Below are 14032 nucleotides of genomic sequence, written 5' to 3' on the forward strand. Positions count from 1 at the left end.
GCCACAACTGATTGCTATCATGGAAAAAATAGCATGAAGCCTGTTGTGAAGAACACTTCAGGGTGGTGCACTTGGTCACTGGGAAGATACACTAAGTGGCAGAAGACTGAAGTGGACTGGGAGAAGATAAAGATTTCAGAACTTTATCAGCAAAGAGATCTAGAAGTTTAAGTGTGTAAGAAGGAGTTTTTGAGGAGTGAGAAAAGAGATAATTCTATTCATGTTAAATCACAAGAGTAATTAAAAAACAATTGTCATTTAATGTTCTAGGAAGTGTTAGCTCTGTGGTGAAAATGTTGGACATCTAAGGTCATGAGTTAAAATCCCAGCACCAGCAAGTTGCCATTGTTAGGCCCTTGAGCAATGCACTTAGCCCTCAACTGCTTAGTTGTGTAAGTAAAATAATTGTCAATTTGATTTTGGGCATCTGCCAAATGCCATAAATGTTCTCTGAAGAATAAACACAAATACACTGCTTCTTTTATTGCCTTTGCAAATCCATTGAAGCACACATACACAAACACAACATTTAAAATAACACATGTCCATCTAATAAACCTTCATAACAACAATTATATTAGCCTGAACCATGTTTGGACCTGTTCATAAGGTGAAAGAACACTAATGTGTATACACACAAATTAATATCTGCGTTATTATATCACAACAAATTGTTCATTTACAAGTAAGCTGAAGAGAGGTGAGCAACATTCATAACATGGTGTCCTCTCCTTGAGTCCTGTAACCAGGTAACAGAGTAAACACTACTCTCACTAATGACTCCCAAAGAGACTTTGACACTTATGTTCTCTTGCAATTTTTTTAGCACTTCATACTGGTGTTTTTGGTTCCACAAACTGTATAACTCCTTGAACCACCAAAAGCGATCTGTGGGTCCAGTCCTATACCTACCATACTTTCTGTATACTGATAATAAATCACCAGTATCATCAGTACCATATATTAATTTAATGCTGCCATTCTCTCGATAGCTGACTGTTGTGAAGTTAGGGGAAATTTATTGTACAGGTGTGTGTTATCGGAATGAGCTTGAACATGACAGAGTTCATAGGTTTGGTGTTTGTGGCAGCCATGTTTGCAAGCCAACTGTGTTCTGGAAGTCTGGTGCTGATTCCATTCTTGAGACGCAAGTCAGTACATTCATACATTTTTTTTTATCAGTTTTAACATCATTACTAAATTATTCTTTGGAGTTGCTAAATAATAAGTTTTAGGTTCAATTTAGGGTAAAGGCACTGAAACAACAGACATATTCAGTGCAACCCCTACCATTTCAAGAAATAAATCCATCACATAGATTTAGACATGAACTATCATACATAATATGTGGCCAAACTAATAACTTCACTTTCATATATCTGAGTCACATTAGAAATTCTACACTGTGTGACAGAGGAATTAACACACTTTTTGTGCTAATGTGTTCCTCTGGCTGTGTTCATGCACAGAGTGGTAATTATGCCAAGTCGATTGTAATGCTCAATAAACTGTCTGTGTGGTTATTAGTGGTGACACAAGTTGGTCAGTGACTGCTTTGGAATTGAGAATATATTGAATGATCAGGCTTAATGATTCCCACAGAGTTACTGTTGGAACACTGCCAACATGTCGAATCAGTCTATAGGAAAGGACAGCTAACATGAAATTTGACCTGAAGCTTTGACAATGAATATACATATACACAGCAAATGCCTTGGTATTAATTACTAACTTATGGTCTAACATCTCCTTAATAGCCAGTTTGCCTTTGGCATCAGTATCACAAAAACAGAAATGTATTGTTGGAAAAATCTAAAGGGTTTAAAAGAATCTATATATGTAGTTCTCTGATTTTGCAGTGATTTTAAACAAGCACTCTTCCGATGCACTGTTCATTGTTGCCCCACTCCTACACACATTATTCAACTGGTAATTTCCATGCCTTTTGTGAATTTAATTAGGTGGCGGGAGGTTCTCATGTTAGTCAGCGTTCCCCGACTCCACTGGGCATACTATACTCTAGCGTCAGACCAAATCAGCAACTTTGACCTGCTACCTGAAAGGAGTGCTTATGAAGCAACTTTCTGCAGAACAGGGCAATGGAGTATGGCCAATGCTTTGCTCTCAGCAGGGTGAAATGTATAAGGACAAAGTGAGATGAGAGGTTCCTTGTTCAGGAGGCATGACAGCCTGGGAAGAAACAAGGCTCAAATTATTGCATTGTTCTCACACTGAAAGCAATAAGGAGGAGAATGACATGACATTATATGACATAACATGACATAAGTCGTTCAGGAAAACTCAGGAAATGGTCAAACATTCACTTAGGTTAAAATAGAGGGTAACATTTAGCAAGGGACCACCTTGCCCCAGGTCCTTTTATTGAAAATACAAATCAAACAAACACATACTCTTTCTGTGTGTTATGTATGAGCTGGAAATAAATTCAGGGTAGGATTTGTCAGCATATTTTCAAATATTGATGTTACATGTACTGAACACATTCATAACACCAACATACATGTCACAATAAACAACACTTTATCTAGAGTGTAAGGTTCTGTAACCAAAACGCATACAAAATAAAATATATAAAGGGTTTTATGCTAATGCTAATGACTTTTTGGTCAAAACACTAAAAAGTCCAATGTTTTTTAAATCAACATTAGCTTGTAACTTAAACTCTGATTAGATTACATTGAATATTCTTGATCTGAATTTTAGTCAGGTAATACACCTATTAGGAAAAGAATGTTGATTTCAATTTATACCAGGGGGAGAAACAAATTACATTTACTCGCTTTACTGTAATTGAATAGTTTTTTTTGTGTACTTCTACTTTCTAAAGAAGTTTTTAAAATCTGTAATTTTACTTTTAATTATGTTTTGTTTAAAGTATTGCACTTACTTAAAATAATACATTTTAAATCATATCTGTTACTGAGTAAAAAATAAATAAATAAATAAATAAATAAATAAATAAGGCATGGGGAAAAAATTGAGCTCTGGAAACTACTGCACTGAATGATTGAAAGGATGAGAACAAATGTGCTAATCTCACAAGAAAGAAAACAGACAAGACAGACACCAGTGATGCAGACCCAGATGGAAGCGAAATGCCCTTGAATCGAAAGTTGTTTAATGTATGAGCTGAATTCTTAATCTGCATTTGTGGGTTCATCATAAATGACATAATAAAAGGAGATTTTTTTTTTCTGCAAAAGTCCGTAACTCACATTAGAGTAAGTCATGAGTCATAGGTCATGGACTGTATCAGTTTTTTTGTTTTGTTATTTTTTTGTTATTACACTTTAATTTGTAAAGTGATTCCTTACATTAAAAACTACTAGTTTGGAATTGATATCCCCTTGTTCTTATTAAACTACTTACCCTCACTCCACCCCTGAGTAAATTTTAAATGAGCCACTTTTTACTTTTAATTATGTTTTGTTTAAAGTATTGCACTTACTTAAAATAAATTTTAAATCATATCTGTTACTGAGTAAAAAATAAATAAATAAATAAGGCATGGGGAAAAAATTGAGCTCTGGAAACTACTGCACTGAATGATTGAAAGGATGAGAACAAATGTGCTAATCTCACAAGAAAGAAAACAGACAAGACAGACACCAGTGATGCAGACCCAGATGGAAGCGAAATGCCCTTGAATCGAAAGTTGTTTAATGTATGAGCTGAATTCTTAATCTGCATTTGTGGGTTCATCATAAATGACATAATAAAAGGAGATATTTTTTTTTCTGCAAAAGTCCGTAACTCACATTAGAGTAAGTCATGTATCATAGGTCATGGACTGTATCAGTTTTTTTGTTTTGTTATTTTTTTGTTATTACACTTTAATTTGTAAAGTAATTCCTTACATTAAAAACTACTAGTTTGGAATTGATATCCCCTTGTTCTTATTAAACTACTTACCCTCACTCCACCCCTGAGTAAATTTTAAATGAGCCACTTTTTACTTTTAATAGAGTAGATTGTTAGACCGGTAACTTCACTTGAACTTAATTAAAGCTTCATTTAAGTAACAGTACTTTTACTTGTGTAGAATATTTTAGTGCTCTTTCCACCTCTGATTCTTACAGCCCACTTTGCAGTATTCAGGACAGGGTGTCACCCATGCGCTGCAGATGCAGGGGATGATGATTAGGTGACAAATTCCTATAATGCATAAATTAAATATTTATATTAAAAATGTCATTCAACCATATGCTTTATTCCATGTACTGCGGGTGAAGAAAATTTGGAGTTCTTTGTGGCCTTCTTCGCCAACCACTTATCATTTCTAGGACAACTTCCCAAAGGTTAATTTATTCATCTTATTTAATCTTATACATGTCCTGAAATGTCAAGAAGCATCTCAAAGTCCTACTGTGAACACTTGCTCATCAGTTTTTCATTTTTGCTCTGGTTCAGGACTTATATATCTTATATAAGCATATATCTTATTTGATGTTGCATATGTCTCTATCCTCTTAGCCCCTCTCTCCTCTTGTATTTCATATCTTTAAATCAGATATGTAGTGAGTTAAAAAGGTTTGCTGATAAGCTGCAACAACTGTACTGTTCACCATCTACACCTTTACCTATTCCATACGTAGACAAGCATTTTAGCAATACCTTTGGCTCATCAATTTGTTCATGGACAAGGCACTGAGCTAGGCAACAGTAGTATGGACACAGGTTAGAGCGCATTTTGTCTTATAACCATTTCATCAAGTGATTTTTCATATCTTTTTAAATTATCAATTCAAAAGCAAGAACATTAAAGAACAACGCCTGTCTATGATTCAGGGAAATGTGCTGGTGAATTCACTCTGTAGGTCAGAACTCTTGATGCAGGCAGCAGGTGGATTGATCCATCTCCTAACGTGATGTATTCCCATGGTCTGAATCTTACTTTACTTACCGAACTTGTCTTTATGAACATATGTTTCTGGATTCCCTTGTTAACTTCTACCTGTACCAAAAACTAAGAAAATACTTCCAATGATGTCAGACATGCTAAAATTATGCAGATGCAAGACAAAGTTCACAAGTTTGAAATCACAATGGTGCAAAAAGTTTAGAATTTACTTGGTGGCAACACAAATCACTTATGAGTCTTTCTAAGTAGTGAACTGCTCAAGCATTTTTCATCCCTGTTCAGATAAGGCACTCAGATGGTCTCAACAACAATTTTTCAGCATTTTCAATTTGATCAACTATGGTTCAGTGACAGAACCATTGTCAAAATAAACAATCCAGTTTCCAACCTCTGCCTCTCCCTATGCCCAAGCCTTTACTAAAGATTTCATGGGAGGAGGATCTTATTCCTAGTGACAACAGTATCCAAGTTCTGTGTTGCTGGCAAACAATCATTAAATCTCCTGGACCAAGAGAGATAGATGTGCTGCTGGTCACAAGAGTGCCTAACCAGATGTCTCAACATAGCAAATGTTCACAGCATTCCTCCACTGAAAGTCATGACTCCCCCTACAAAGTAAAATTCCAACATAATACCATGAATTCTTTAAGGTCTTCATGCCTGGAACCATGCCTCCAATAAACCACACCTACCTGCTACCAAGCTATGAGGGATACACTTGTGAGCTTTCCCCTCAAAGGGTCAAGAGTATTATCTGAATTTTTCTCAGGGAGAAAAAAGGTGGTTCAGACCCTGTATGAACTATCATAGGGTTGGACCAGAACACGATTAAGTATAGCTATCCTTTACCACTTGTAAATCAGCTCAGAGCAGCCAAAATCACAACCAAATTCATCACCATCAAGGAAGGGAAATAAATGACACAACTGGCCATTATAAGTATTGCATAATGCCATATTGACTTGCTTGTGTCCCATTAATTGCATACATAGATGGATGTATGCCTTTTCAAACCATTCTCTTCTCTTTTACATTAAAGATAAGAAATATGTATTTTATGTCCCTAGAGGTTTGTTCTTGGTTCTGACAAAGTAAGGTATGTGCAAGGGACTCTCAGTTCACACAAAAATATCCCTGTCCTTGTTTCTTTTTTTTTACTTGACAATAGTGAGTGTATGGGATGCAGTGCTGATACTTAGTTGTGTGTGGATCCCTTCCTGCTTAACAAGAGCTGGGTGGAGATGTTCAATAATAGCAAGTGGGGCACAATCTGTGACAATGACTTCACGCTGAATCATGCCCATGTGCTCTGTTCCTATCGAGCATTTGTGAATGTCACTTGATCAAATAGTGCCAAGTGCAGAGCAGGCACAGATAATGATTTTGACACAGTATAATTATTGCATTATTTTATTTTGTAAAGAACATTTTCCCAATGTGGTAAAAAAAAGATTTATTAAACTAATGTTTAAAAATCAGTACAATGCTCTGTTCCTACTTTGCTTGTAGTATTGATATGCTTATCAATTTCCCTCCATGTCCATAAAGGTAAGATTGCATAGAGATTATAAATATGGATTTTATTTGTTTCACCACACTATGCACACATTTTTTTATTCTCTATTGTTGGTGTTCTGTTTTACTTGAATTAATTTTGTTAGGTATTGAATGATACACAGTGTGTTGTTTAAAAGTTGGATCTGTTACATCAATCGAAATCTGACAAATGGGACCATTTATGTAGGTTTGATCTTGAGTTACCTATTGTTTCTGTCTTCAGCTTCTGGCCAATGAGATCACACAAAGCAGACAAAGCTGAGGACATCAAAAGAAAAAGGCACACAGTTTCTTATACCACACACGTGGGTAAGTAATGGAATTGTACTGAAATTTATGAGCTGACACATTGATTGAGTAGTAATGATCATACGCTTTGCTTACTTCTAACCTTCTGTCTGTAGTGTTAAAGTGTCTTTTGCTGAAGTTTCATATACTCAGTGGCCAATACATTTAATTATAAATCCACTATTTTCAGGTATAGATTTGGGGCCAGACCGGGGGCAGAGGATTGAAGAGTAGTGATTATATACTGACATTAATTTCCATTGTGTTTCAGTAAGTCTTTGATGTTTTTCTTTTACACCATGGTTCTTTTATGTCCATTTAGTGCAAACAAACTGTGTGGATACAATTACTAGCCTGCTAGAAAGCACTGAGCAGAGCCTGCAGGAGCTGCATCATCAGGCCCATCATGACATTTAACCTTCATCATAGCCTTCTGTTCCTGCTCCACCTCCTCATCTGAAGGTGGGGTTATTTCACTGATCTCACACTGCCACATCACAGGGACATTACATAGGGACTGCCACATGAAAGTGAAGAAAAACAAAAGCTAAAAATGAACAAATCCAAATTAATGTATTAAAGATGTTGAGGTTTTCATTGGAAGTGACGAGGATGGACAGGAATAGAAATTAGTTTTTTTAGAAGGACAGCGCATGTAGAATGTTTTGAAGACTAGGTGAGGTAGGCGAGATTGAGATGGTTTGGACATGTGCAGAGGAGGGACATGGGTTATATCGGTAGGAGAATGCTGAGGATGGAGCCACCAGGAAGGAGGAAAAGAGGAAGGCCAAGAAGGAGGTTTATGGATATGGTGAGAGAACACAAGTAAGTAATTGGGTTGAAAGAGGCAGATGTAGAGGACGGGGGTTTGGAGATGGATGATCCGCTGTGGCGACCCCAAATGGGAGAAGCCGAAAGAAAAAGAAGAACATTAAACCCAATACAAGTGACCAGTCAGATAAATGCATTAACTTTGATGCTAATAGTATCAGGTTGTAATGTACACCACTGTAAATACATGAAGAAAATCAGGGGGCCCTGTAGATCGCCTTGCCTACAGCATTCCTCTAAATGTTGTTTTTGCCGCTAATAAGAACCGTTATAACTGTATAAGCAGGTAAGATCAGGACGCAAACATTTTTGAAACGTATAGCAACAAAATCAGCCAATCAGAAGAGAGTATACGCACCTTCGGCCAATAGTCTAAAAAAGGCTCCACCAATTAGATCGCTGGAGAGGCGGGTGCATGTCTTGTAGAGACCAATGGAAGCGCTTGGGTGCATTCCCAGACTGCATAACTAGCGCATAGTTCTCAAGTCACCACTGCATTATCGAAAGGCAGAACGAAGGCTTGGACTCAATACGACAAATATTTTTGATTGTGCGACAGAGTACAAAATGAGGGAGATTGTTCATTTGCAAGCAGGACAGTGCGGCAACCAAATTGGTGCCAAGGTAAGAATGAAAGCCTTTTGTTTTTAACACTTGTATAGATTTTTTTAGGCGTGTCTCCGAGGCTGTCTGAAGGCCCCTGGGCGTTTTCTCTGACATGGTGAAAGGTTTCGTCTCGTTCATTTAAAAATCCGGTATATTTTCTATGATTGTATCTCTTATTACGCGCCCTTTTTTTCTTTCTTTCTTTTTAAGTCGTCTTTTTAAAATATATATATAAACGGTTATCTATCGATTTTAATACTAATCCTCGCATGTGGTAAGCAGTCATTGTGAAGCTTAGTAGTCAGTAAATGATGAATTTGTTGGATAAGAGCTTAACAGTAATGAACTAACGGCGAAACAATGCAGCTGCTAAAGGCTAAACATGCCACGCCCTGTTCTTAACATGGCTGCCGGCTTCTGGTCGCTTCCAAATGGAGAAATTTCTCCTCAGTCGGGCTAACAAACGCCACATTTTAACACTCTGGCTGTCCTTATAACTACATTCTCAAATTAAATAAAAGCCCAGAGATATGCCTAAATGGTTTTTATTTTTAGGTTGGTGCGATAAAACTGGGCGAACAGCCTGCGTATGCGGATTCAGTCTTCCTGTCAGTATAGTTGTTCATGGAAATCTTTTGTTGACGCAACGTTTTTTTTTTTGTTTTTCTTACATTTTTTTTATCTTCTCCTTCTCGCTTTTTATAATTGTTTCTCCCTCAGTTCTGGGAAGTAATTAGTGACGAGCATGGGATTGACACTACAGGCAGTTACCATGGCGACAGTGATCTTCAACTGGACAGAATCAATGTCTACTACAATGAAGCTTCAGGTTAGACATCTTTTTTTTTTTTTTTTTGAATATATATATATAATTCTCAAGATGGCGCCGCATGACTGGCAGCATGTTGCGGTGGTTCCCGTGTGTATTGTTTTTATTCATCTAATTTAATATTTCACATTGAATTTGTTTAGGGTTTTTCTCTTTTCTTTTATATTGTAACCTAGCCTTAATATTATTATTCACCTTATTGCTTGTACTTTGTCTGTGATCTGGCTGCTGTAACATTTTATAATTCCCCTTTGTGGTTTTAATTAAGTTATGTCTATATATTTTAATCTTTTCAGGTGGGAAATATGTCCCCGTGCTGTGCTGGTGGATTTGGAGCCGGGCACCATGGACTCTGTGAGGTCTGGACCATTCGGGCAAATATTCAGGCCAGACAACTTTGTTTTTGGTAATTACTGCATAACGTTTTTAATTTTTTACATTTTCTTTTCCTCATCATACAGGGCCAAGCCAGTAAATATGTCATCCTGGTTTATTGTGATGGTTATCTTGTAAATTTGTCTGCTGCTTCCTGTAGCTCTGTATGTATGATAATTGCTTCCTCTCCACAGGTCAGAGTGGTGCTGGTAATAACTGGGCCAAGGGCCACTACACAGAAGGTGCTGAGCTGGTAGATTCTGTATTGGATGTGGTGCGTAAGGAGGCTGAGAACTGCGACTGCCTGCAGGGTTTCCAGCTGACTCACTCCCTGGGTGGGGGTACTGGGTCAGGCATGGGCACCCTGCTCATCAGCAAAATCCGAGAGGAGTACCCTGACCGCATTATGAACACCTTCAGTGTTGTCCCCTCCCCCAAAGTATCCGATACAGTGGTGGAGCCTTACAATGCCACTCTTTCTGTTCACCAGCTGGTGGAAAACACGGATGAGACCTTTTGCATCGACAACGAGGCTCTGTACGACATCTGTTTCCGCACCCTGAAGCTCACGACTCCAACTTACGGTGACCTCAACCATTTAGTCTCTGCCACCATGAGTGGAGTCACAACATGTCTGCGGTTCCCTGGGCAGCTCAATGCTGACCTGCGTAAGCTGGCTGTCAACATGGTGCCCTTCCCTCGTCTCCACTTCTTTATGCCTGGTTTTGCCCCACTGACCAGCAGGGGTAGCCAGCAATACCGTGCCCTCTCTGTGCCTGAATTAACCCAGCAGATGTTTGATGCCAAGAACATGATGGCCGCTTGTGACCCACGTCACGGCCGCTACCTCACGGTAGCAGCCATTTTCCGTGGCCGCATGTCCATGAAGGAGGTGGATGAGCAGATGCTCAACGTGCAGAACAAGAACAGCAGCTACTTTGTCGAATGGATCCCCAACAACGTGAAGACTGCTGTGTGTGACATCCCACCCCGTGGTCTCAAAATGGCTGCCACCTTCATCGGCAATAGCACTGCTATCCAGGAGCTGTTCAAGCGCATCTCCGAGCAGTTCACAGCCATGTTCAGATGCAAAGCTTTCCTGCACTGGTACACAGGTGAAGGTATGGATGAGATGGAGTTCACTGAAGCTGAGAGCAACATGAATGACCTGGTGTCAGAGTACCAGCAGTACCAGGATGCAACTGCTGAAGATGAAGGAGAGTTTGAGGAGGAGGGAGAAGAGGAGCTTGCTTAAGAATGTCTTGTCCGTCACTTGGTTTTCACAGCTTTCTTTGAGTTTGTCAAGCTGTTTCTCATACTGTACATTTTGCTGTTACTTGCAAGCTTAGTCTGTTCAATGGCAATAAAACATGCAAATAATAATCCTTGCCCTTGCAGTGATTTATTCCCCAAAAGGTAATACATTTCCCTACAATGTTGTACAATACAATGTTAATTGACCAATTGTCTCTGCAATGTTTTGCCATAAGGTTCAGTTTGGTCAGTTGGATTTTTGAGTTGGGTAATTTTATTACCAATTTTAGAGGTTCATGGTCTTACTTTTTTTTTTATCTTGCGCAAATGTAGACAACCCAAATGTTGATGTTTTATTGTGGAAACTCTGAATAAATTAATTAAGTGGTTTCAGTGGCTTCTTTCTGCTTTTGTAATAAGCTTTTATTGTCATTTCCACCTTTTATATAGCTGTCTCAGTACACAATGAAATTAAACTAAGGTCCTCCTGAACCCTGGTGCTACATAAAACAGTGCTACATTACAGAAAACACTGGGATAAGGACTAGTAAGTGTCCTCGCCACAGTGTTTTATCCAGAACTGGTTCATTGTGTGCTTATTATTGCTGTTCTTGTAGATTCATTCTTTCATGGAAAAGCTGGCAGTACATTCAGTAAAGGAAATCTACCAAGAACACACCAGACACAGCATGTTTTATGAAAACCGCCTTCAGTCATGTAACAAAAAAGGCTAGTGTGTCCCTGCCTACCTGAAAAAATTCAGTATCTGTTCTTTGGTTACACAAACTGCTCAATCACCATGGTTAAATAAACATAGTTGAAACATTGTTTAAAAACATAACCAACATATTTTTATAAATGCGTCCCTTAAGAACAATCTTTTTAAATCTCATTATAAATGATAACTAAAGTACTAGCCTAGGCTGCTCCCTTTGGCTACTTCCTCCTTGTTATTTTCAGACAAAGGGCTAATTCAAGGTCCCTTGCTGAACTGGTCCTTTGCTGAAATGGCTGTGGACAATAAACTCGCTCTCATTACTTTGTAAGCTGGAGAGTTGCTTATCTACAGATATTTGATTTGGTGGATGCTATATTAAAACAGTATTTAGCAGAGGTGGCAAAAGTACACATCCTTTATTTAAGTAGAAGTACAGATACTCATGTTTTAAAATACTCGGGTAAAAGTTGAAGTACTGATTATACATTTTTACTCAAGTAAAAGGAAAGAAGTCTTGGCTCTGACATGTACTTAAGTAAAAAGTAGTTTGTGTCGCCATTATGAGGAAAAAACCCCACAAAACGCCACCTAGAGGGTTAATTGTGTAACACATGGCGGATTTGGTGTTTGATTTGAGACTTGGCGCAGAAATAAAACAAAAGTTTACTGATTAAAAATATTTTTATCTGGAGTTTATTTATTTTATATCTAAGTAAAGAAAGGACATCGTGGATAAATGTATTTTTTCCCGAAGGTTTTAATCTCCCCTCTTTTATATTTAGATATTTATTAATGTATTTACATTTTTTATAAAAATGGTAAAAACAGAAATGCGCGCTGAATTGATGGCGTGTTAATAACATTTAGTGCTGTTTACAAAATTAAAATTATTGTAAACAGCACCAAATGTTATTAACACTTGTTCTCAGTCATGTTTACATCACTGACTCCCTCTGTCTCATCCACGTCAACCCCAAACGTCTTACTGCCTTCTGCCTGCTGATTCTTATCTTCGTAAACTAGTCTACATCTGTGGTGAGGGAGAGACAGGACTTAATACACCAGCCGAGTGAAAAAGACGCGCAGTAACAGGAAATCGGTTGTTCGGCTGAAATCGACGAAATAAAAAAAATATTGATATTTCACCAATTCAATGGATTAAAACTAAAGTGGTTTTGAAAATGTAAGAAGTAAAAAGTACAGATATTTGTGTAAAAATGTAATGAGTAAAAGTACAAAGTTGTCTGAAAAATAAATAGAGAAGTAAAGTACTGATACCAGAAAAATCTACTTAAGTAAATAACGAAGTATTTGTACTCCGTTACTTCCCACCTCTGGTATTTAGTAAGAATAAATAGTTGAGTACATTATGGAGACTTTCTTATAGCTGTTTAAAGCAGTTCCAGGTGATTGGTGTTATAAGATCTGATTGTTCAGCTGACCAGGATAAAGTCCTTCTCTGCATCTTCACTGTATGAATCACAAAAACGCAACATGAAATAAAAGTTATGAGTTTATTGCTAAAATACACCAAACAGGGAAGATAAATCAAGGTTACTCATTTAAGGAGAAATGATTAATTGCAGATCCATACAGTTAGTAAATACCTAAGTGACCTGTTTATATCAATATCAGGGTTTAGTATAACCTGTGAGACTATTTCCTCCATTATATATATATATATATATATATATATATATATATATATATATATATATATATATATATATATATATATATATATATATATATATATATATTCACCCTCCTGAAATAAAAACTATGATTTTGTGCTGTAAATTTACTGTGCTGTTGCAGTATCGTATGTCTGCCACAAGAGTGCAATCTCTAAACACGATATTTGCCATTTGCTCAACACTTTCCTGGCTATTACAGTGTGGTTCTGTATTTTCTAAATGTGTTTGTTAGGTAGTGATATTTTAAAACAAATAACTCTCTTGTGTCTATCTGCAGTATGTAGTTCCCATCACGTTACAATATGTCACGTTTCCTGAGATATTCCTAGAATAGGAAGTCCATTATAGGTGGTAGAGCATTCTCACATTTAGCTCCTAAACTTTGGAATAGTCTTCCTGACAGTGTTCAGGGCTCAGACACACTCTTCCAGTTTAAGTGAAGATTAAGATCTTTTTAGCAAAACCTACACATAACACACATCACATATCATAACCTTGTGCTCCAGAACATCTTATCAAATGCACATTATCAACTTGTGCTTGTTAATATCATGAACAGCAGCTACGCTAATTCCTCTCCACTGCTTCTCTTTCTCTACCCATCCCGAGGCATCCTGAGATTTCAGCAGCCCCAGTCACGTCCCACCTCATGAAAATTCTGGACCTTTAAAGAAGTAGATGCCGACCCCACAAACATCCCGAACCATCAAGAGACGTACCAGCGCCAATTGGATCCCACCTCATATTGATTTTGGTCACTGGATCTCCTTGAGTGTTTGAAGGCTCTGGCATTTAGAAGCTGGTGTTGAATCTGTGATGGTTGCAAATGTTGAACTATTTTATGAGTTGCTCAGTAGCTCCTAGCTTTATAACTGCAAATGACTGAAAAAGGCTGTAAACAGAACATTACTCATAATCTTACATTCCAGTGCTCATGTTAGTTCTCACTCTCCAGTGTTCTGTATTGTTTAAAGATTTATAATCACACTCTTGAT

The 14032-nt window shown here is 37.6% G+C and overlaps 1 long non-coding RNA gene and 1 pseudogene across 2 annotated transcripts; both read left to right on the forward strand.

The window, feature by feature from the left end:
- Window positions 1-6169: 6169 nt before the first annotated feature.
- On the forward strand, window positions 6170-7192 carry LOC124386614. 2 transcript variants are annotated; one of them, XR_006925963.1, is made up of 3 exons: window positions 6170-6430; window positions 6663-6748; window positions 7050-7192. It is a non-coding gene; the product is annotated as an uncharacterized LOC124386614 (long non-coding RNA). The 2 variants fall into 2 exon arrangements; XR_006925962.1 differs by lacking the exon at window positions 6170-6430 and having other exon boundaries at window positions 6463-6748.
- Window positions 7193-8024: 832 nt separating this feature from the next.
- On the forward strand, window positions 8025-11011 carry LOC124386613 (annotated as a pseudogene).
- Window positions 11012-14032: the final 3021 nt, after the last annotated feature.

This window comes from Silurus meridionalis, chromosome 5, assembly GCF_014805685.1.
Source record: "Silurus meridionalis isolate SWU-2019-XX chromosome 5, ASM1480568v1, whole genome shotgun sequence".
In the NCBI taxonomy this organism is placed as follows: domain Eukaryota; kingdom Metazoa; phylum Chordata; class Actinopteri; order Siluriformes; family Siluridae; genus Silurus; species Silurus meridionalis.